At 46.6% G+C, this 22,961-nt stretch overlaps 1 long non-coding RNA gene across 1 annotated transcript in view; it reads left to right on the top strand.

The window, feature by feature from the left end:
* The window catches only part of LOC138258600 (uncharacterized), a 35,833-nt gene extending 13,217 nt beyond the window's left edge, over positions 1-22,616 (top strand). The window contains exons 4-5 of the long non-coding RNA XR_011198443.1: positions 4,119-4,155; positions 22,007-22,616. This is a non-coding gene — a long non-coding RNA (uncharacterized lncRNA). The remainder of the gene's footprint in view (positions 1-4,118; positions 4,156-22,006) is intronic.
* Positions 22,617-22,961: the final 345 nt, after the last annotated feature.

Below are 22,961 nucleotides of genomic sequence, written 5' to 3'. Positions count from 1 at the left end.
CACCCTTAAACTGAAGGCAGGACACCAGGGATCAGAACAAGGAACACCACAACGGAGCTAAGAGAAAAGCTGGACTGGAATCAAGGTCAGGTGTCAGACTGGGATACACATAACTATGAATACTGAAACAAGACTATCAATTAAAAACCAAAAAGAGTCTTCATGTCATTTTAAACACACACTAACGCTGTTAGTGTGAAAATGTACCTTGGGTGCATCAAAAATAACCCTGCTTGGGCGAGTGTGAGTCAAAAACGGGCTTGCAGTGCGTCTATTTCACTCACGAACGAGACCGTGCATTGTTTCTCCTTTCATCGGGTCAGCGTGCATCGTTTCTTCTCTCCGCAAGAGAGCGATGCGTTGATCCAGTCAGCACTCTCGGGTCCGGGCAGGCCTTGCATCGTTTTTTACACACCCAGTGGTGTTTGCGTCGGAAATCCAGCCGCACGATGATCCGAAAACCACGCGTCGCAGGTTGTGATCTCAGCAGCCTCCGTCAGCGATGCTGTGCGTCGTTTCTCCAGACCAGGGCATCGCTCTTCAGGTCGCGTTGCAGGCGAGCATTGATTTTCAGCCACGAAGCCGGTGGCGCATTGGTTTTTCAGCCTCAGATCGGAGTCGCGTCGATCTTATCCCAGCGGTCAGTGCGTGGATTTCTCACTCTTAGGCTGCCAGATTCTCCTTTCAGGGTCCCAGGAATTGGATGGGCACCACTTGGCAGAGTAGGAGCCTCAGCAGAGGCTCCAGGTACTGGCAGAGAGAAGTCTTTGCTGTCCCTGAGACTTCAAACAACAGGAAGCAAGCTCTAAATCAAGCCCATGGAGAGTTCTTCACAAGAAGGAAGGCAACACAAAGTCTAGTCTTTGTCCTCTAGCACAGGCAGAAGCAGCAACTGCAGGATAGCTCCACAAAGCACAGTCACAGGCAGGGCAGCTCTTCTTCCTCAGCTCTTCAGCTCTTCTCCAACCAGAGGTTCCTCTTGGTCTCCCTCCCAGCACAGATGGCTCATCAGGCAAAGCAGACTACACCCCTGCTCCCTTTGTGTCACTGTCTATTGAGAGGTGCAACCAGCCCAACTGTCAAACTAACCGAGACAGGGAATCCACAAGCAGGCAGAGACATATAAAACACATTACTATATGTCCTACCTTAACCATACACTGCACCCTGCCCTTGGGGCTACCTAGGGACTACCTTAGGGGTGCCTTACATGTAAGAGAAGGTTTAGGCCTGGCAAGTGGGTACACTTGCCAAGTCGAATTTACAGTTAAAACTTCACACACAGACACTGCAGTGGCAGGTCTGAGACATGATTACAGAGCTACTTATGTGGGTGGCACAACCAGTGCTGCAGGCCCACTAGTAGCATTTGAGTTACAGGCCCTGGGCACCTCTAGGGCACTTGACTAGGGACTTACTAATAAATCAAATGCCAATCATGGATCAGCCAATTACATACACATTTTGTATAGGAGCACTTGCACTTTAGTACTGGTTAGCGGTGGTAACAACTTAAGGGAGACCACGCCAAGGATGAAAAGTATAACAATAGTAGATACAAGACAGGAAACAGGAAAGCCCATAACAGAGTAGAGATCAGAGACAAGAGAGTGAAATATCCAGAAGGCAGGTATAAAGATGTCAGAAGGGCCATAGGATCCAGGAATCAAGAAAGAAGATAAAGTACCACCACCTGGATGTGATACCAGGCATGGCTTGGATACAGAAAGGGCTACAGGGACCATGATACATCAGGAAGCATGTGTGGAAACCTGGACTAGGATGCAATGTAAGCTGTATATGCAAGGTTTTGGAAAGAGCTTTGTCATATACTGGTATAACAGCTGGACCCCACAGGGTCTTCGTGAGCACCACCTGATGGCAAGATGGTAGAAACCTTACACAAATACCTACCTGCTTTTAATTTGTAATTGCTAGTCTGCAGCCTGCCCAAAGGCAAGACAAATTTCCGTGTATATTTTGTCAATGTTCTCGGAAGAACCAGAAAGCAAGCACCAGTGTGCAGCCTTGATGCAGACTGTTTGTAACAGATGCTCCTTCTGGAATGTTTAAAGATCCTCTCCTCCTTAGAGACTCTCACACAGACGTTATATAATATTTCGAAGTGTTTTTTTTATGAGAACAATAATTAGTCCTATTATTTGTGATGTAAGGTGTGAATAGAAACGTGAATATTCTTGCACATTGTTATAAAGCTACTGAGATTCTTTCCAAATAATACAGTGGATGAATATATGGCATCTGAAAGAGTGATACATTTTCAACCTATCAGAAAATGTCCTTATAGAATACATGTAAATGATAATGAACACACAAATAAACGCATGCTATGTTGAACTCAAAAATAAAAATAAAAACAATATGACAGAACACCTTTTTGATCTGATAGTACATTTTACTCATCACATGCACCAGAATGCTTTCTTTGAAATGGTGGAAATGAGCTGGAATTACCTTTAATCACCATATATGGATTGGGAATATAATGATTTCATTAGCATCCAAAACTAAACAGGGTAGTATATTTTCAGATTTAAAAATTTGCAAATTCAGATTATTGGAACTAAACATGCAAAATATGGCTTCTAAGTTGGTGAAATGATTGGTTTCTAAATGGTTGCCTGGGAAAAAGTGCATTTAATTGACTCCAATATGAACAAATACTTTTGAATCATACGTTATTGTTGGAATATTAGAAATGGGTTAGGTGATTGGGAAAGAAATGGCATCAAACTCATTGCATTGCACAGATATGGATCAGACATCGAAATGAATGACCTGAAAAAACGTTGAGATTGGCATAATAAAATATTTTTCTGAAAACTGTATTAGTTACCTGTGAAACTAGCTTGACTTGGGGAAGAGAAAGCACCCCTGCTTAACTTGCAGACCAGCATACCATCTCTGGTGGCTTTTTCCGCACACCTGTAGCCAGAAAACCCTCAGGCTGCAGACTAAGAAGTGTAAAAAAAGGAAAAAAACAAGGCATCAATCCCTTTCCACTATGCACCCAGGATCTTGAACATCCCTATATCCACCAGGAGCCTTCCAATCCCATTCCAATTTAGGAAATAGTTGAAAATGCACCTTTTTAAAGCATGCTGCATCACAATGGATTAACTATCCAAACACCAGCCATACATTAATGCCAAAGTCAACTTTGTTTATAATTGTTACTTTCAGGTCAGTTTAAATATTATTATTTCTTATGACATTCTGATTCTTAATATTCTACATCCAGACAAGAAAGCATGAGCTGATAAAGGGAAAGTGTTTTCCTTACGGAATAGCAAATACAGCTCGGAACTAAGCTGGCTTTGTTGGATTAAAACAATATCTCAATTGTCATGTATAGAGTATGTATTATGAAGGTAGAGGATTTGCTGTCAAATTTAATACAATCTGGGATGATTTTGCTTTGGTGTTAGCTTACCCAAAATGTCATTTTGTTTAGTTCTCTTATTTCCTAACACCTCTCTACTAATGTCCTCTTAATCATTTGTATACTATATTGTTTGTTGATGCTTATTTTTGTTTTAAAATGCAATCCCTTTGGATATATGATATATGTTTTAATGATAATCTATCATTGATTTACTACAAATAGTTAAAAATAATTTGTACTGCAGACACATGCGCAGAACATTGGTCTTTAGGGCACATTGACTAGTGACTGTATTGAAGGACTCATTCTATGCTCCTAGCACTGTACGTTGGACAGGTTGGTCTTTGCATCCGACTTTCTGTCATTCAATTTTCCTTTGCTCCTCATATCTCTGACCTCTTGGTGTTGTCATCTGCACTCCTCATTTGTCTCAGTGCCTTGAAGATGTATTTCCTTACTTACTTACTGAAATCCCATATAGAAATTATTTAACAGGGTTGCTGGAAACAAACTCACTTTGTTTTGAGAACGTTAATTGCACATTGTCACTGAAGGACAGTTTGGAGATCTTAAATGGTCGGGTAACGAGGGGTCAATTTTCCGAGTTTATCAGAGAGTATGCAGTATAGTATAAAAGCTGCTTCATGCCATTCAATGATTTCCACTTGCTGCTGTTTCATAAGTTCAACCTAATAACTGTTTTGTCTTTCAGAAGGGGTTCTGGGAGTATCCTGGCCACAGCACCCAGAGTGAGTTTCCTACTAGTTTTGCTGGCAAGCTATCAAATTCTTTGTGTCCCTAATCTTGACAATTTCAAGGAAATTAATCTATTTTTTTCCTGGCCTGTTCGTTTGTTAAGTTATTGCTTCCAGGCAATTGATTTACATTTCTAATGTTTCTCTTTCTATCTTCACCTGCACTCTCTTTCTATAGGTATTCTGTAATCTTACCACCAAGTACCACTAAAAATGCTTCCTAAAACAACTTAGGTTCAAATATTTTAATTTCTCGGAATACATTCAAATTCACATGATCTAATATAACTATTGAAATGTACATGTAAATAATTTCATATCAATGCTTTTAACATAGTGTTTCCACCAGCTTATCTGCAAACGAACCTTATGTGTAAAAGGATTCATAATGGTAGCATTGCTCAAAATTGAGGGCTTGGGGTAAGAACTACTTCTGAAAAAGAATACATTTTAATATTTCTGAATCAAAAGGAGAAGATGTATTTGCTGGATGCCTAAAGACTGCCACTTCGAACTAGACAATAATTTAATCAATCAGCTTTCTAACTTGATAAAGGCTTTCAATTATAATATAAAGGGGTTATTTGTAGCCTGCTGCTAATGCTGGCCCTGAGCTGATTGCCAATGCCTAGATAGTTATAAATTCATTTCGGTACAGCATTTTGTGGCGTTAAATTAATGACCACCTACATTAGATAATTTTCAACCTGGGCAGAATATAGAATTTCTCTTTTAGAGAATGAATGTATATCTACATCAAACAACCAACAACATAAACTCATTAGATTGTCCTTGCCTGGTCATACTGTACCCAGTTCTTTCACAAGGAAATAATATACCATCAGATTCTGCCGATCTGTTTATTTACCTAAACATATTCACATGTATTGTATTCAGGTTCACGTTTTTATTAAGTACACCACTCAGAAATGGTGGTAAATTGGCAGCAATACCAACACCAATATAAAAACAATTAAATACAAGGAAAGAAAATATTTCGGCAAATATTTGGTCCATTCCACTTCTGTCAAGAGTAGCAGCTGTTTTTCTTTAAAAACAATATAAGTGCAAACCTTTATTTTAGCAGTCAAGCCCTCAACTTTAGTGCTCCAACGTTTAATCCAAATGGGCACCAGGCATTCTTCTTAATAAAAGATAAAACAAAAATAAGTAAGACCCACTAACCAAATCAAATGTTTTCTTTGCACAGAGCAAGGGAGGAATTCATTCTGTTTTCTCTTGACACTGTAATGCCAAATCCACCATGCAGTGTAAGTGGTTCCTGTACATTAGGCCTCCAGTGACCATTTGCACCTTGTCATCCACAATTGGTACCACTTATATAAGTTCCTTGAACAGTTCTGAGTTATGCTTGTACTCTGGGCATTGTCTTGCATCTTTGGCTTGTTTGGCATCACAATTATTATTATCCACCTCATTTTCTCTGAAAGTGGTACCTCTTATAACAATGTATTATATAATTTATCAAGGTGAGCCACTAGACGCCTTCTAAATGCAAAGGACAAATCTATGTGAATCCATGGATACACCATTTTTTTTAGCCCTCAATAGACTTTCTAGGTAAAGAGTCCCATTACATACATAAATAATGTTCAGAGTCTACCTTTGATTGCATCTCTTCCAACCTGAAACTAGCTTGCCCAGAGACCAGTAAGGTAACCTTAGGGTACACTCAGGGTGGATAGAGGACTCCAGTCTTTGTATTAGGTTAAGTGCTTAAGGTTGTGGTGGAAGTTTATCATGTTTTACGGTCTACTATAGTTGTGTATGGTAGGGAGTGTGTGGGCTACTGCGACCTGTTGTGTAAAGTTCCACTGTTGTGTGGAAGCTCAGCACCTTGCAATGATATCCTGTGTTTTGGTGAGGGTGTGTTTAAGTGTAATATGAGTGTAGCATATGTAATAAAAGGCCTTTGTGTGTGTATGAGCCTGAATACTGTGGGATCAATTTTGGATGCACTGCTTTAGCATGGCACAAGATGGAAGATGAAGTCGACTTCCCTAGAGAGTGTAAGTGTTACCTGCTTTCTTGTCACTGGAAGGTGGAGATCCAAACACTGAAGTGATGCAGATGGAGGCAGGACTATCTATAGAGATTGAATTAAAACTTTGGGCTGAATTATGATTTTGGTGGAAGGGGGTACTCTATCACAAACATGAAGGATATCCTGTCCACTGTATTATAATTTGATTATATCCTATGGAAATCTTAACACAGCGGACAGAATATCTGTTACCTTTGTGACAGACTATTCCATCCTCCAAGATCATAATCCGGCCCTTTGTTAGGACAGGTCTGATGATTAGTTCTTACTGGAAACTGCCATTTGGTAGCTGGTGGGGTGAAGATGGGACTGTACTTGTTATTGGGAAACGTGAGGTTCCAAGGTCAGGCCTGACCTTCATCTGTCCTTATGGGGAGAAACCCACTCTGTCATGTCAGGAACATACACTATGTGGGCATTGTCAATTTATACTCACACTGGGCTACATTTCCATTGCCAACTTGGATAACAGAGGTTCTCGATGCACGTACATTAACTTCTGACCTTTTGAAGATTGACCTTATATAGAGCATTTTGCTAGATCTGTGCTGCCCTTACTGTTATTACTAAATCTTCAGAAGAATGCTAATTCATTTGCACAATAATAGGAGGGAGTGAAATATACATGGGACAGAAATGTGTTGTTTCAGCAATAGTTTGAGGGAGATCCAGTCATGTTGTAGAGGGCTTGACACAGCATATCACACATGGAGATTGTGAAGGAAATTGTGTTAATTAGGAGCTAGAAAGGCAAGCAATGTGGGGCTTGGCTGTCCCAGTGCTCTGGAATGTGGAGGTGGAAATCTGTGTGGTGCTGTGAGTGAAGGCCAGAAATGTGCTCCTATAGTGGTGCAGTGATTAGTGAGCACAATTAGGGCCTTCATTATGAGTGTTCTGTAAATGCTGATGGGCCTTTGGAATTACAAGTTCATCTTTTTACACGTCGCTGCTGCTAAAAGGCACTGCACTCTGTGTGAAAAACAAAAGTCGAAAACATGTTGAAATCGGCACAGAAACACTGATTAGATTGTTCCCAAAACATGTAATTCCTGTTATTTCCTCACCCCTGGAATTATTGAGAGCCTACGTAATGGTAATTCAAGGGCAAGGAGGAAATTAGTCTTTTTACGGGCTACTCATAATGTGGCCTTTGTGATGGGGAATCGCCTTTTGGTAAAGTCTAGCTAATGGTTAATTTTGCCTACCGAGTAACACTGTATCGTCTATTGGAATTTAGATCATGTGAACAACTCAAACATGCAAACAATATATTTCAAAATAATAACCCTTTTTTCCATTGCAATTCTGCTTCTAAATAGGACCCAAGGTAAGGCAAAGCAAAGATATTGCATGATTCCTTTAGCTTTTACAACTATAACTATGTGTTAAATTAATTATATACCCACTTAGCGATTGATAATCATTAGCCCCCTCTACTAAATGATGAAGCTGTCTGGAGTAATAAAATGGTTTAGAATGTGAATAGTGACTGCTGTTGTTTGTTTACTTTAGTCTCTTCCGTGGTCTCTAGTCGTAAGGAGCAAAAGCTTGAATTATTAGGGAAGAGTAGTTCTTTATGTCAGGGTCTCTTTTCAGGAGGGGATACTTTTATCTTTATTCTCCTAATGATTCTGAGATCCCCACTTATTGTAGTGTGCTGACTGGTTACAGTCTAGTCACCCAACAGCACACCGGAAGTACTTGCAATCACTCTCGGGTCAGGTGTGGCCCCAGGTAATAAATAAATGAGGGAAAGACTGCTCGAGGTCTTCTGCTCTGACCAGTAATCTTGAGTACATGTCAGTTCATACTGCAGTACTGCGCGAAGGCCCTCCACCACATGGGTCTCCACACTGGCGACGAGGACGGGCCATCCCACGCGCAATACCATTGTACAGCCTCTCGCATCAGACCCCACTTCTACGCCCTCCTACACCGGCTGCCACCTATCCCGCGAGCCGGAGTAGCTTGCCCCGCGTGGCTGCGCCGCCCCAGAGCAGTTGCCCTAGCCGAGAGGGACGAACCGCCAGCGATCGCGACCGCCCCCACGGCCCACGGCCATGCCTCTACGGGAGCGCCTCAGCTGCAGCTCGCCCGACCTTCCAGGAGCCAAGCAAAGATGATCAATCGTCTGCACCACCCTTATTCTCCCGCTATCCCAGAGCCCATGCCCCCAGCACACCGACGCCTCAGCGCGTCGCACTGGCAGCATGGGAGTGAAAAGAGAAGTGAAAAACAAAACAACATTTAATAATCGAAAGAAGACCATGCAGACATCAGGCTCTGGCTTCATCACTCCACACCTACCACCAGGTACGATCCAGACCTGCAGCTGCCGTGCCGCGCACATTAGGCACTACCCTGCGTCAAACCCTCAGTGCTCTCTGGTGTGGAGAAGGGCCACAGTAACCGAGAGCCAGGTGCACAATACCACTGGCACACGCACCCTGCACCATGGTCGACATGGCAGACGAGAGGCTTGCAACTCCTGTGTTTCTCTCGCCCCAGTACTCCATGGTAGGGGCGCTGCCACCATTCAGTGAACTAGCGGATCCTGCAACAGCCTCCCCCTGAAGGCAAATCTGGTTTGGGCGGCTTGAAAACTACTTCATTGCCACACGTGAGCATGATGAGGCTGTCAAAAGGTCCCTACTGTTGTACTTTGGGGGTGATAAACTCTATAAACTATTCAAACACTTACACAACACAGGGGTACCCGACGACTACGATGCAGCCCTCAGGGCCCTTAACGCCCATTTTGACCCACAACTCAACCCTGATTTTGAAAGGTTCAAACTCGGCGAAGCTCGTCAAAGGGAAGGCGAGTACACAGATCAATTCCACGCACACCTAAGAGAATTAGCAAGCATGTGTACAGCAGATGACCAACCCAAAGAGATACACGCACAAATCATACAGGGATGTCGCAGCAAAACGCTCAGGGGCCTCATCTTGAACCAAACCTAACATCAGCCTTGACGACATCCTCGTGTTGGCCAGATCATACGACCTCTCCTCAGCCAGCGCAACAGAAATGGAGGCAGCGCTCACCCTGTTGCCAGAGAAAGGCCCGCCATCAAGGTGGAACATGTGGACGCTGTGAAAACCCAACACATGAACAATACGTCCCCACCACCAGCAAGACACGGGCCCCGTTGCATGTACTGTGGTCGCAAAGTGCACCGCACCAGGGACTGCTCCACGCAAGGGCAACAGTGCTCCCAATGCGGGAAGTTACATCACTTTCCAACTGTCTGTCCCAGCAGCATACATGGGAGAGGGGCATATGGAAGACGCTTGAAGGCAAGCATGGCAAGACACTTATCGCTCGAAGACCCTGAACACCCTGAGTAAGGCCTTCAAGAGAGGAAGTGGAAGAGCACATACGAAGACCCTTCATCAGAGGAGGAAGAAGCGTTCCTCGTCTCATTTGCTAACGACCTGAAGAAAAACCGATGCCCTCAACCTACTTGTGGCCTTACTATCACCGGATCCCGGGTGAAGGCACTGATTGACACAGGTTTGTCAGTCAATGTGATGAGCACTCAACAGTACCGCCGCCTTTAACCTCGCCCGTCGATGATGCCAACATACACCAAAATCTTCACGTATGGGAGCTGCACACCACTGCCACTCAGAGGAACTAAAACAGTACAGGTGAAAGCGAACCAATAAGAGACACAAGCCACCTTCCACATCGTGGACAGAGAGGAAGACACTCTCCACGGTAGTCACTTAGCCGAAGACCTGGGCCTAGTGTCGTTCGCCAGGAGTGTCAAAGTCTTCCAAATCAAGGAACTCCTGTGCCAGTTTCCCACACTCTTCACAGGTCTATGGTGCCTGAAAGCCCCACCCTTGGTGCTACACATCGACAAGTCAGTGAAACCCACAGCACTTGGCACAGACGGGTCCTATTTCACCTTTGGCCGCTGGTCAAACAAGAGCTGCACCAGCTCGAAGAGAAAGGCGTCATCGAGAAAGTGACAGGGCCCACCCCATGGGTGTCCCCCATGGTGATAGCGGAGAAACCCAAGCAACCGGGGAAGATTCATCTGTGCATCGATATATGCCTTCCCAATCAGGCCATCAAACGTGAAAAGCACACAACGCCAACGATCAACGACATCATACTTGTCAGTTCACGGTGGTTTAGGGTGGGTAGTGGTAGGAACAGATTCTGTAACAAATAAAGTATCTTCTACTAATTATAACAAGCGTTGGCAAAACCAATGGGTTTGGCTTAAATGTCAAAGCATGAAAATAGCATTAGTGCATGCCTGTGATTGCATGTGTTAGCACAATAAAACCAAGGTTTTTTACTTTGTCTGTGTTACTTCTTAGTAGGGATTAGCACTGGCAAGCAAAGCACAGTCAGTTAAAGACTTAATTAGAGTCTGCTGCAATGCCTTCACTTGTACGTTACAAGCTTCACCAAATACAAGCCTACTTAGAACAATATTTTTGTGGGATGCATTAATGGTGTGTTCCTTCAAACTATGAATAGTCCCTCTGGTGTTGTCCAGCCCTGCATGCATAGATTCACGACAGTCACCCAGATGACTAAAAGTATGTAACTGCAGAGTATGAAACAGTTCCTTTAAAAATGGCCACTCATTATGTCCTTAATAAAACCTGTTCTAAGATAGCAGCTGCTGTTTCGTTTTTTTTCCTTTTTTCATTGAATTCCCAAGATACCTTCTCCATTTGGGTATGTGCCACGAGGGTTGCCACTTTCCGTTTTTATTACCAACCGGGCCTTAAGCTCAGGCCAGTAGATGCATTCGGAAAAACTGTGAAAGCTGGTATTATTTTCTTTTCTGAAACATAGACTTGAAATAGCACATAAGGACATTATGAGATCAGTTAAAAAGTATTTGAAAGCTGTTGAAACCATTTCAGAATTATTATTAGAGCAAAAATAGGGATAATTGCCATGTTACAAAAGAATCCTGACATTTTCCACTTGGCCAAGGAAGCAAAGTTGCTAACTCCTTGACTCATGCACTCTGATCTCTCTATTCTGGGCAAGCCTCGCAGTGCGATTAAAAAAAATGTAATGCTTTCTTTTTGGCCCTGACACCAGTGCAAAAACACAATAGATAATTAATCTGTTTCCAAATCAACACTAAGACCCTCTCACTTAATTGTCTTTTTTGCAGCAGCGGTTCCTCCGTTAAGGCGGAGGAGCGTCGCCCCACTGCTTGTGGGGAGAAGAAAAAATAAAATGATCATAACGGAACGTTATGATCATTTTATTTTTATATGGAGCCAGTTTGGGGATGGGGAGGTTGAGGAGGAATGGTATGTGCACCATAAGTGCACATGCATGCTATTTAGCCTGCCATGTTGGGCTGGCCAAACAGACATGCACACTTAGCATTTCTCCACCCGGCTGTATTGCACAGCCAGGAGGAGAAAGTGCACAAATTCCCACTCCCTGTGTGAGCGCCGAACAAGGCTGCTCACACCAATCACAATGCTGTTGTCATGCTGGTGACAGCAGCTCCGTGATTGGCTGAGGAAAGTGCGGGAAGAAGACGAGGCTGGTCAGGACGAGCACAGAGACAAAGCCATCTCCCGACGAACCAGGGAAGTGTTTTTATTTTTATGTATTTTTTAATCTCCCCCCCGCCCGCCACCCCCATTCAGTGGCAGGTGCCACAGCTTTTTTGCTCTCATATGAAACTCGCAGACAGCTAAAGCTGACCTAAAAGAATGTGTTAGTGCAGAGTGTCTAAATTGCAGAGAAAATGTAATAACGTAGAGAAAAATAATGCATGCATTTGAAGGTGCACCCACCAGTGTTCACAAAGTGTACTTATTAATAGCTTATTAAGATGAAATGTTGAGCTTTTTGTTTGATTAATGTACTAATATGTCATATTAAGGGTTATGCATTATGTATTAGCTTTGTTAATTATAGACCTTAATTTAGCGAGGTCTTGGCCTAGTTGCACGGCCTCATGTCAAGCTGCATTGCTTAGGCGTTTAACAAAATGGATGCTTAGAGAATTCAATTGTGATTTTCCTCTGTGCTGACCAGGTGCTCGTAGCTAAAAGTCTTTCTCATGAGAACTGCTTGCTAGGAAATGATGTATTTGCTAGTGCAACAATGTTTAATGTAATGTGTGTAAGACTGACTTTCCCAGGAGAAGAAGACAATGAACATACTGATTGGAGTATAAGCTGCAAAAATATTTTTAACTGATGAGCGCAATGACAAGAACTGAAGAAAAGGGAGCCAATCATGTGAACCATGTACTAGTAGAAGTGTATATTTGAAGTTTTAGTTTCATTGGACTAAATGTAAACATGCGATTCTTGGACCAATAGGGACGTGGGAACTAGTTTTACGAAATCTAACTTAGCCAGACTTGAGAAGAGGATACCATTTGCCCATTTTCTATCTTGCCGTAAGGCTATTATTTTCTTGAACGTCTTGAGAAGACACATGCTTATCCTTGTTGCTTAAAGACTTTGGCCCTGACTCTGCCACAATACAGACACCCACACAAGTCCACCACACCAAAGGTCAGTGATAAACTGGCGATACCAAAACCTACACAGTCACGCCAACAGGAATACACCCACACTATCATGACCCACAAATCAATGCGGCGGTCTTTCAACCGCGGTATTCCATTGGCGGTACACACCTCTGCGCTCAAACTACACACACATTTACAAAACACAACCACATTGGACAATAAAAAAAACACACCGGACACACATACACACACCACACCCACACACCCAATCCAATATAAAGCACACACCCACATCACCCATAAACCCTTACAAAAAGAATTCTGAAAGAAGGCCAGAGAGAGAGACTACCTAACACAACACCAGCATCCACAGACACACAACAACATCACTCATACAACATCCACCCACCTCAAACAACACACACAACACATCCCCTCACACATCACAACAGACACCACCTCACACATCACCTACACCACATCATGGCACCTCAAAGACACCCCAGGTTCTCTGAGGAGGAGAACAGGGTCATGGTGGAAGAAATCGTCCGGGTTGAGCCACAGCTATTCGGATCACAGGTGCAGCAGACCTCCATTGCAAGGAATATGGAGCTATGGTGGAGAATTGTCGACAGGGTCAACGCAGTGGGACAGCATCCAAGAACACGGGATGACATCAGAAAGAGGTGGAACGACCTACGGGGGAAGGTACGTTCTGTGGTATCCAGAAACCAGATTGCTGTACAGAGGACTGACGGTGGGCCCCCACCTCCTCCCCCACAACTAACAACACAGGAGGAGCAAGTCTTGGCGATCATGCATCCTGAGTAGCAGGAGGACTGGACTCTGGTAAGGCAAATCTTTACTACTTGATCCCCCCTACCCCACCTGCATGCCATCACATACTCCCACCCTCACCCTCACACTCATCACCCCAACAACCCACAGATACCCAACTAACACAATCCACACATCCCAAATTCAAGCTCTGTATGTAACAGCAATGCATGGACACCCATCACCAAAGCATGTCCAGTAGAGAGACTCACTAATGCCCCAAAATCACCAATCACACAAGGGCCACGGCAATAATGCAAGCACAGGAGTAGAGGGTAACTCACCCATTGCCCAAGATGGCACACACAGATACAATAACTATGCATTTACACCCCAACAGGCCCCATACCCAATATCCCCAGACAGGAGGTGCCAGACATATCCAGTCCCCCCACAAAAGAGGCCCACAGTGACGACAGCAGCTCTGCACGCCTGGCTCAAGATGACCAGCCTGACCCATCAGGGATCGCGGGACAGTAGGTTCCCCTGCCACAGTCACATACCACCACTGAACCTCCCCCCCTCAGGAAACACCACCACAGCACCCACCCAGCGGGCCCATCCCTCTGTCCCCAGGACACGTCAATCAGCAGTGTGTTCACCACTACAGGGAACCCAGGCAATCCCACTAACACAGGATGATCAGGGACCTGGGGGCAGTGGCAGTGGGCACACGGTTTAGGGGACAGAGGCACAGGATAACAGGGAAACTGGGAGGACTGATGTGCGACAGGGGGAGGACAGGCCCAGGGAACCCACTCTCCACGAGGCACTCTCCAACATCATGGGAGCTTACCACCATTCCCAGGAGACCATGGGCACAGTACTGGGCAAGTTTCAGGAGACCCAGCGGCTGCAGGAGGAAAACTACCTGGGGATCACGGAGGACTTGAAGTCCATCAACACCACCCTGGTCACCATTGCAGGGGTGCTGGCAGACCTTCTCAACACCAGGAGGGACACAATGGCACACCAACGGGCCCCTGACACTAGCCTGGACGATGAACAGTGTCTCACTGGAAGTATTGCATTATATTGTTGTTTCGGTTGTCGGCATCTTCTTCTGCCTCCTCTTCTTCACTGTCCACAGGCTCCACAGCTGCCACAAGCCCATCCTCCTGCAGAAAAGGCACCTGGCATCACAAAGCCAGGTTGTGCAGCATACAGCATGCCACTATGATCTGGCACACCTTCTTCGGTGAGTAGTATAGGGAGCCACCTGTCAGATGGAGGCACTGGAATCTGACCTTCAGGAGACCGAAGGTGCATCCTATAATCCTCCTGTTCGCAAATGTGCCTCATTGTAGCGTTCCTCTGCCCTTGTCCTGGGATTCCTCACTGGGGTCAGTAGCCATGACAGGTTGGGGTAACCAGAGTCACGTGCAAATGTTGAGGGACAACTGTTAGACACACACTAACCCTTAGGGACAGCCCCATACCCAGACACCCATGTCAACTGTGTTGGAACTTTGGCCTCACCTATTAGCCACACACGGTGCCTCAGGAGTTGCCTTATCACATAAGGGATGCTGCTATTCCTCAAAATGTAAGTGTCATGCATAGAGCCAGGATACTTGGCATTCACATGGGAGATGTACTGGTCTGCCAAACACACCATCTGCACATTCATCGAATGGTAGCTTTTCTGGTTTCTGTACACCTGTTTATTCCTGCGGGAGGGACAAATGCCACATGTGTACCATCAATGGCACCAATGATGGGTGGGATATGCCCCAGGGCATAGAAGTCACCTTTCACTGTGGGCAAATCCTCCACTTGAGGGAAAACAATGTAGCTGCACATGTGTTTCAGCATTGCAGATAACACTCTGGACAACACGTTAGAGAACATTGGCTGGGACATCCCTGATGCCATGGCCACTGTTGTTTGAAAAGACCCACTGGCCAGGAAATGGAGTACAGACAGAACCTGCACTAGAGGGGGGATTCCTGTGGGATGGCAGATAGCTGAAATCAGGTCTGGCTCCAACTGGGCACACAGTTCCAGGATCGTTGCACGAAGTCTGTATGTGATAATGATGTGTCTCTCTTCCATTGTCGACAGGTCCACCAGGGGTCTGTACACTGGAGGATGCCGCCATCTCATCACCTGCCCCAACAGACGTGCCCTATGGAGGAGAACAGCGAGCAGAGGGTCATCCAACACTTAGGTATCACAATGTGTGATTTTCTAAAACGTTGGAAAATCGCAATGTGCCGGTATCTGTCTGTATTCCAGGCCTAGATAGGTGTGACGCAGTTTTTTTCCATCCCATGTGGCCCCGTGAAATGGCGGCTGCCTGACCTGTAAGGTGGGATAAGGGGAAATGAGGTAACTGCGCTGGCGTTGTACACCGTCGCAGTGGGCGGTCGAAGACCGCGGTGCAATTCAGCATTGGTTAACATTGGGCCCAATGGGTCCCATGAGCCAATGACAATGTACGGCAGCGGTGACCGTACGCACCGCCGTAGACGTGACCGCCATTTTCTTACTGTTCACTCACTTGTTACCAGACCTTCAACAGGAGAGGACCTACACTGCAAGTGCTGCTGTGACCTGTGTCTGGAAGCGACGATGGCTACAGGAAAGGGCCCCTGCCTTCACTTCAGAGGAGCTGGAGAAACTGGTCGATGGGGTCCTCCACCAGTACACGCAACTGTACTGTCCTCCAGATAAACAGGTGGATGGCACCTGAGTGTCTGGAATGTCGTGGATGGAAGACGGTGGGGAGGGGGACAGGCCAGCATGTCAGGATTGTGTGTGTATGTATGGCAGGGCCAGTGTGGGAGGTGTTTGACAATGCGTGAGATGAAATGTACGGGCTAGAAACATCAATTTGTACTTCACTTTTCCTCTAGGTCAGCGCCCACCAGCAGAAGGGTATTTGGCGTGCCATCGCCAAGGACGTCCGGACCCTGGTGGTCTACCATAGACGGAGCACCCACTGCCGTAAAAGATGGGAGGACCTGCGCCGCTGGAGCAAGAAGATGGGGCGGCCCAGCTGGGGATGGCCTACCAACGTGAAAGGGGTGCCCGTTACACCATGGCCCCTTGATGTACCGGATCCTGGTGGTGGCCTATCCAGAGTTGGATGGGTGCTTGAGGGCATTACAGCAGCCACAAGGGGGTGAGTACACTCTAATTCAGCTGACCCTGCGCGCATTACAAGGTGTCTGGGTGGGGGAGGTAGGCTCCCCTAGGCCAGGGCAAACTTGGTAGGCAAGGTCCCTTGTTAGGCAGGCTCTGTGGCACCCCAACCCCACTACTGGTAATAGCCATCTACACCTAGTCAGGCTCCTGTGGCTTCCAGGTGTGCAGCAATTGGGCTTAGGCCGCGTCTCCCATGGGCAGGTGAATTTGCTAGGAACTGTTAGTGCATGGCTTAGTGCAGAGGGCTGCTCCCTGTGTGTTGTGTCCGCCAACGTTAGTGGTGTTGCATGCACTGAACATGTGTTTCTTCTGTCTTCCCCCTTCCCCCTCTTTTTGTTTTGTCTACCTGTTCTTGCATGCAATAGCATCATCTGGCGTAGGAGCAATGGCACCAGAGCAGGAGGGAGCCTGACTAGATGTAGATGGCCCTGGAGGGTGAAGCAACGGAGTCTGAAGCCACCAGCGGGACGGAGGGCGAGGGTAGCTCCACGACGGGGACAGGAGCATACACCAGCGACAGCGACTCCTCCTCTGATGGGAGCTCTCTTGCGGTGGCGGGCATCTCTGTGCCCACTGCATCAACAGGTACAGCCGCCACTCCCCCTACCAGCACTGCCCTCCCAGCAGCCCCTCAGTGTGTGTCCCGTGCCCGCTCACCCAGGAGAGTGGGCATCTCCTTCACCCCAGGCACCTCAGCCCCTGCCCCAGTCAGCCCTGCTGCCCTCAGTGAGGAGGCTATTGACCTCCTGAGATCCCTCAATGTTGGGCAATCTACCATTTTGAATGCCATCCAGGGTGTAGAGAGGCATTTGCAACAAACAAATGCATACCTGGAGGGCATTCATTCTGGGCAGGTGGCCCAACAGAGAGCATTTCAGGCTCTGGCCTCAGCACTGATGGCAGCCATTGTTCCTGGGTCCAGCCTCCCCCCCTCAAACATCCTCCCCCCAGACCCAATCCCCTGTACCTCAGCCTATCCCAAGCACACCATCAGACCAGCATGCACACTTATCAACACACAAGTGTGGACATGGCAAACATAAGCACCACACATCCCACAAGCACTCACACAAGCACCATCCCCATGCACACACAGCAACAGCCACTGCCTCCACTGTGTCCCCCTCCTCCACGCCCTCCTCCTCCCTCCCTGTCTCGTCTCCACTCACACCTGCATGCACTACATCCTCAGCCACTACCTCCATCACCAGCATGCCCATCACCACACACCGCTCACGTGCACTCACCACCCCCACTACCATTCACACATCCCCTGTGTCCTCTCCCAGTGTGTCTGTGAGCCCTCCTCCCAAAGAACACAAGCATAGGCATACACCCACCCAACAGCCATCCACCTCACAACAGCCTCCGGCCCATGCACCTTCATCCAAATTCAGCAAACGTACACCTCCTACAACCACTACCTCTTCCTCCACTCCCAAACCCCCTCCATCTTCCCGTCTCAGTGTGTTTAAAAAACTTTTCCTGGCAAACTTTGACCTCTTCCCTTCACCTCTCCCCCCCCAGCCTTCCCCTAGGGCCAGGCTTTCCAGATCCCAGCCCAGCACCTCAGCCACCAAATCCCCAGGCACAGTGGTGCCAGCAACTGCGGGGTCATCGAGTGCGCCACCCCTCCGGGCTGCCAGTGTGCCACCTTGCGAGGCCAAGGACATTCCGCCACCTGCCAAGGTGAAGAAGGTGCCCACATCCCAGAGGGAGAAGCCGCACCTACCAGCCACCAAGGGCTCTGCGAAAACTAAAGGGGACAGTGGCAAGACCCCTGTGGCACCATCAAAGGTGGGGAAGGGACAAAAGCAGAAGAGCAGGTCAGGACAGGGCACGGTGGCACCGACTGAGGGACTAGTGTCACCCCTTCTGTCAACGACTACACCAACCTGTATGGCGGCGAACACCGCAACCTGCCCCGCCAGCAGCACCGCCACCAGCACCGCCACCAGCACCGCCACCTGCACTGACACCTGCACGGCCACATGCACAGCCACCAGCACCGCCACCTGCACGTCTGCAGCATAAGCAACAGTCCCCAGCATCTACCGCAGTGGGCAGCCGACCAAGGCTGCAGGAGATGTCTTGCTGTGTCCCTCAACAGGTGCTGACACATGCACCACCGCCAGCACCGCCACCAACACCGCGACGTGCTCGGACAGTGGCACCACCGCTGACATGGCTACCATCCCCAGCGGTCAGCCGTCCGAGGCTGGAGGAGACTTCCTGGACCTTGCCCAGCTTCCATGAGGCATGACTTTCATCACTGTTTGGACCTGCAGGTGGATGGCGAAGCCGCAGCAGGGTGGGGTATGTCTCTGCCTCCATGGCGTATCATGCTGCCTGTTCCAAGGCAATCTTGTGGCACACACACCCATGTGAGGGAATGGGACTGGCCACACTGCATGTGGAGCACTCTGGGCACAATGCCCCCTCCAGAACCAGTGGAGAAAGACATCCACTACCTCTGTCCTTGGCAGGATGAAGCACTATGGGCACAAGGCCCCCTCCAGAACCAGTGGAGAAAGACATCCAATACCTCAGTCCTTGGCAGGATGAAGCACTCTAGGCACAAGGCCCCCTCCAGAACCAGTGGAGAATCACATCCACTACCTAAGTCCTTGGCAGGATGAAGCACTCTGGGCACAAGGCCCCCTCCAGAACCAGTGGAGAAAGACATCCACTACCTCAGTCCTTGGCAGGATGAAGCACTCTCGGCACAAGGCCCCCTCCAGAACCAGTGGAGAATCACATCCACTACCTCAGTCCTTGGCAGGATGAAGCACTCTGGGAACAAGGCCCCCTCCAGAACCAGTGGAGAAAGACATCCACTACCTCAGTCCTTGGCAGGATGAAGCACTCTGGGCACAAGGCCCCCTCCAGAACCAGTGGAGAATCACATCCACTACCTCAGTCCTTGGCAGATTGAAGCACTCTGGCCACAAGGCCCCCTCCAGAACCAGTTTAGACTGTTATCCACTTGAGAGACTTGGCTTTACACTACCCAGGATACAACAGTGGGCAAACCACCCACTGGAAAGACTTGAGAGACTGTGGCTTTGCACTCCTCAGGATACAGCAATGGGCAAACCACCCTCTGGAAAGACTTGAGAGACTGTGGCTTTGCACTCCCCAGGATAGAGCAGTGGGCAAACCACCCACTGGAAAGACTTGAGAGACTCTGGCTTTGCACTCCCCAGGATACAGCAGTGGGCAAACCACCCACTGGAAAGACTTGAAAGACTGTGGCTTTGCACTCCTCGGGATACAGCAGTGGGCAAACCACCCACTGGAAAGACTTGAGAGACTGTTACTTTGCACTCCCCAGTATACAGCAATGGGCATTGAGCCCCCTCGTGCAGCAGTGGGGTCGTACACTCATCCGGCTGAGGTTCCCCCCCCTCCCCTTCCCCCTGAGGTGACTGTTTATTTTCGATCTGATGTCCCTGCAGTGTTCTCTCCGTTTTGAGTCAGGTATCTTGTGTGGGCTTCGCCCATGCATTTTGGGACCACTGGTCCACGGACAATGATTGGTACACTATCCGGACTTGTGTAGTTGGTGTACATATTTGTATATACTGAATTTTGAACTTTCACTATCAGATTTTTCATGATTACAATCGTTACAATCATTTAATTTTGTCCTTGCGTTCTTCCAGGGGGTGGAGGTGTGTATATGTAATGTTGCTGCATGTATTTGTGTGTATGGTGTTCTGGGTGATGGTGGGGGTGGGGGTTTTGCGTGTTGCGTGTGTGTGTGTCACTCTCTTTTCCCTCCCCCCTCCCCTGTGTTGTAGGTGCAGTACTCACAGTGGTCGTCGACGGCATCTGTCCTGCTCCTGATAGAGCAGGAGGAAGACCACCATGGGCAGGACCTGTAGTTCGGGCTCCATGGCGTCCTGGTTCCTCGTTGGGTGACGAGAGGTGAGTGGTTTCTCTTCTGTGTACTGTTTCCACCGTGCTTTTGATAGCGTTGGTTCCACCCCGGAAAAGGTGGCGGATAGGCCTGTTGTCATACAGTGGGCAGTACTTTGTCCTCCGTCTGTCTGTTGGTGGTTACGGCCACCGTGTTTGTTTCTACCACCATGGCGGTCGGAGTGTTAAAGTGGTTGTCTATGTTGGTGGTTTCCACCATGGTCGTGATTCCATTTGTTTTGCCACCGGCCTGTTGGCGGTATTATCGCTGCTTTACCACCGTCCGCCAGGGTTGTAATGAGGGCCTTTGCCTTTTCTGAACTCTGATGCTGAATCCTCATGCCGTGCTGACCAGACTGATGTCCTGATGACAAAGACTGTCACAGCTTGCTGATCCAAACTGAGTAGAGGTATACTGATAATCTTATTGACTGCTATGTCTATTTGCTTTTATCTCTAGGTACCAACCGCTATTTTGATAGAGCCATAGTTAGATGTTTTCCAAATTGGTGTGACTAAATTGTTTTGCATGAAACCCAAACATGCTATTCTAATCTGATGGTAGTTAGGGATCTCACTGATGAAGTTTGTTACATGTAATAACATTTGATGTATTTTCTTTGCTGAATCTAAATTTATGTTATATCGTTTACACAGTTATTTTTTATATTAATTTGTACTGTAACCTTAGAATGTGTAGTAGCTCAGGCTTTGATTGGATTGCGATTCTTTCGCCGCTTTGGTCAGCCAGTGTTGTTTCTATATGTTTATCATTTGATTCTAAGATTAAGTTATGTAACATTAGCATTGTTAATATAGGGAAATAAACATTCTAACTTTTACAAAAAGGTGTGGTTACTCATGATCGAAAGGTCATGGTGTGTGACAATTACTGACTCCTATTGATTACTAATGTTATTTATTGTTATTGGATATTGATTTGTATCTGGTACGGGATATATGGTGGGAAAACCTCGAAGCGAGTCAAAAGGTCCATCGACCTATGCGTGTCTCCTTGTAAGTTTACTTATTAAGGTCTGACGCGCTAACAAATGTTGCAAGTCATCAAAGAGTTCATTACTCTGTGAATTGTGATTCTAATACTTAGCAGTAGGTGGTACTTTTGCCCATTTACAGTGCAATTGTCAGAGGTGAGGTAATCATTCATAACATGTCTCAAAAAATATTTGATTACTATCAAACGGATTCATTTGTCTTATTTCTGAGAGTCTTCAAGTGGTATAGGATTGTGGACATCTAAGCCAAAGGTGACAAAGGAGTTTCTTAGAAGGTTATTGCCTTTCTGGACTCAAAACACTTATATCTTGGCATCCCTCCTTTATGTGTGTAAAATCATTAATAAGGTATTCTGTTTTTCCTACAGCTAAAACAGCAGTTACACTTTGAAGAAAACATCTGCCATCCAAATGATGAAACACAACAAATGAGACGTTCTTTTTTCCATCATTGTGAAATGGGAGAGGCTGCACTAAAGAATGATTCCCGAATCCAAACTCTTAGTGCTACTGTCTCAACATCCTTCTAAGACTGGAACTAATGCAGATGCGAAAAGTTGTTCTTTTTCTGTATAGCTTTGAATGTCTGGCAAAGTGGTAGAGAACACTACCATGCTGTTTCCATGATGATTTAGGGCTGGCTCATTTTATCTTTCTTGTCTCGAGTCACATAACTGTGGTAAAGAGTAAAGTAAATCTTTTGTTTTAATCGGTTTTGATTTCAGCTTAACATATAAGCATACACTCAGCCTTAACAAATGATTGCTTGTATCAAATAACAACAGTTTTTGTACAGTGTGTATACCTATGTAATAAACATCCCAGTTCCATCGAAGAAAGTGCCCATTCATTAAAAAAGAATACATTCTAGAAACAAAAAGAAGCTTCATAATTGTAGAAGCCTCAGTCTATACTGAATGTTATGTGCAAGCAGGAGTATTTATTAGTTCTAGCGTTAGTGAAGACCTTTTGAGTTCACTAAAATTACATATATAATGTACTTAGGTCAGGGGGCATTCAGCTAGCCCTTTACGTCAATTGGTCGAATATTATGTCATTCGCATTTTTCTTCTGCTATCTTCTGCATACAGCTCGGGCCAATTGGCAGTGCTTAATTTGTAAATAAAGACGTGCCGGTGCCCAAAGCCCTCCTTTTAAACACATGGCAGCTACAATTAAATGTGGGAACACGGAATACTGAGGCGGCCTAATCTTGAAGCTATCTCGGGCCTCTTCAATCCATTTAAAGGCACTCCCTGCCCTCCCTGCCCCTTTCAGCTCACTCTTGCAGCTTTCTGCTCCCACCCTTTGTGACGCTTTTCG

This window comes from Pleurodeles waltl, chromosome 9, assembly GCF_031143425.1.
Source record: "Pleurodeles waltl isolate 20211129_DDA chromosome 9, aPleWal1.hap1.20221129, whole genome shotgun sequence".
In the NCBI taxonomy this organism is placed as follows: Eukaryota; Metazoa; Chordata; class Amphibia; order Caudata; family Salamandridae; genus Pleurodeles; species Pleurodeles waltl.
This window is presented reverse-complemented; position numbering and strand designations above follow the sequence as displayed.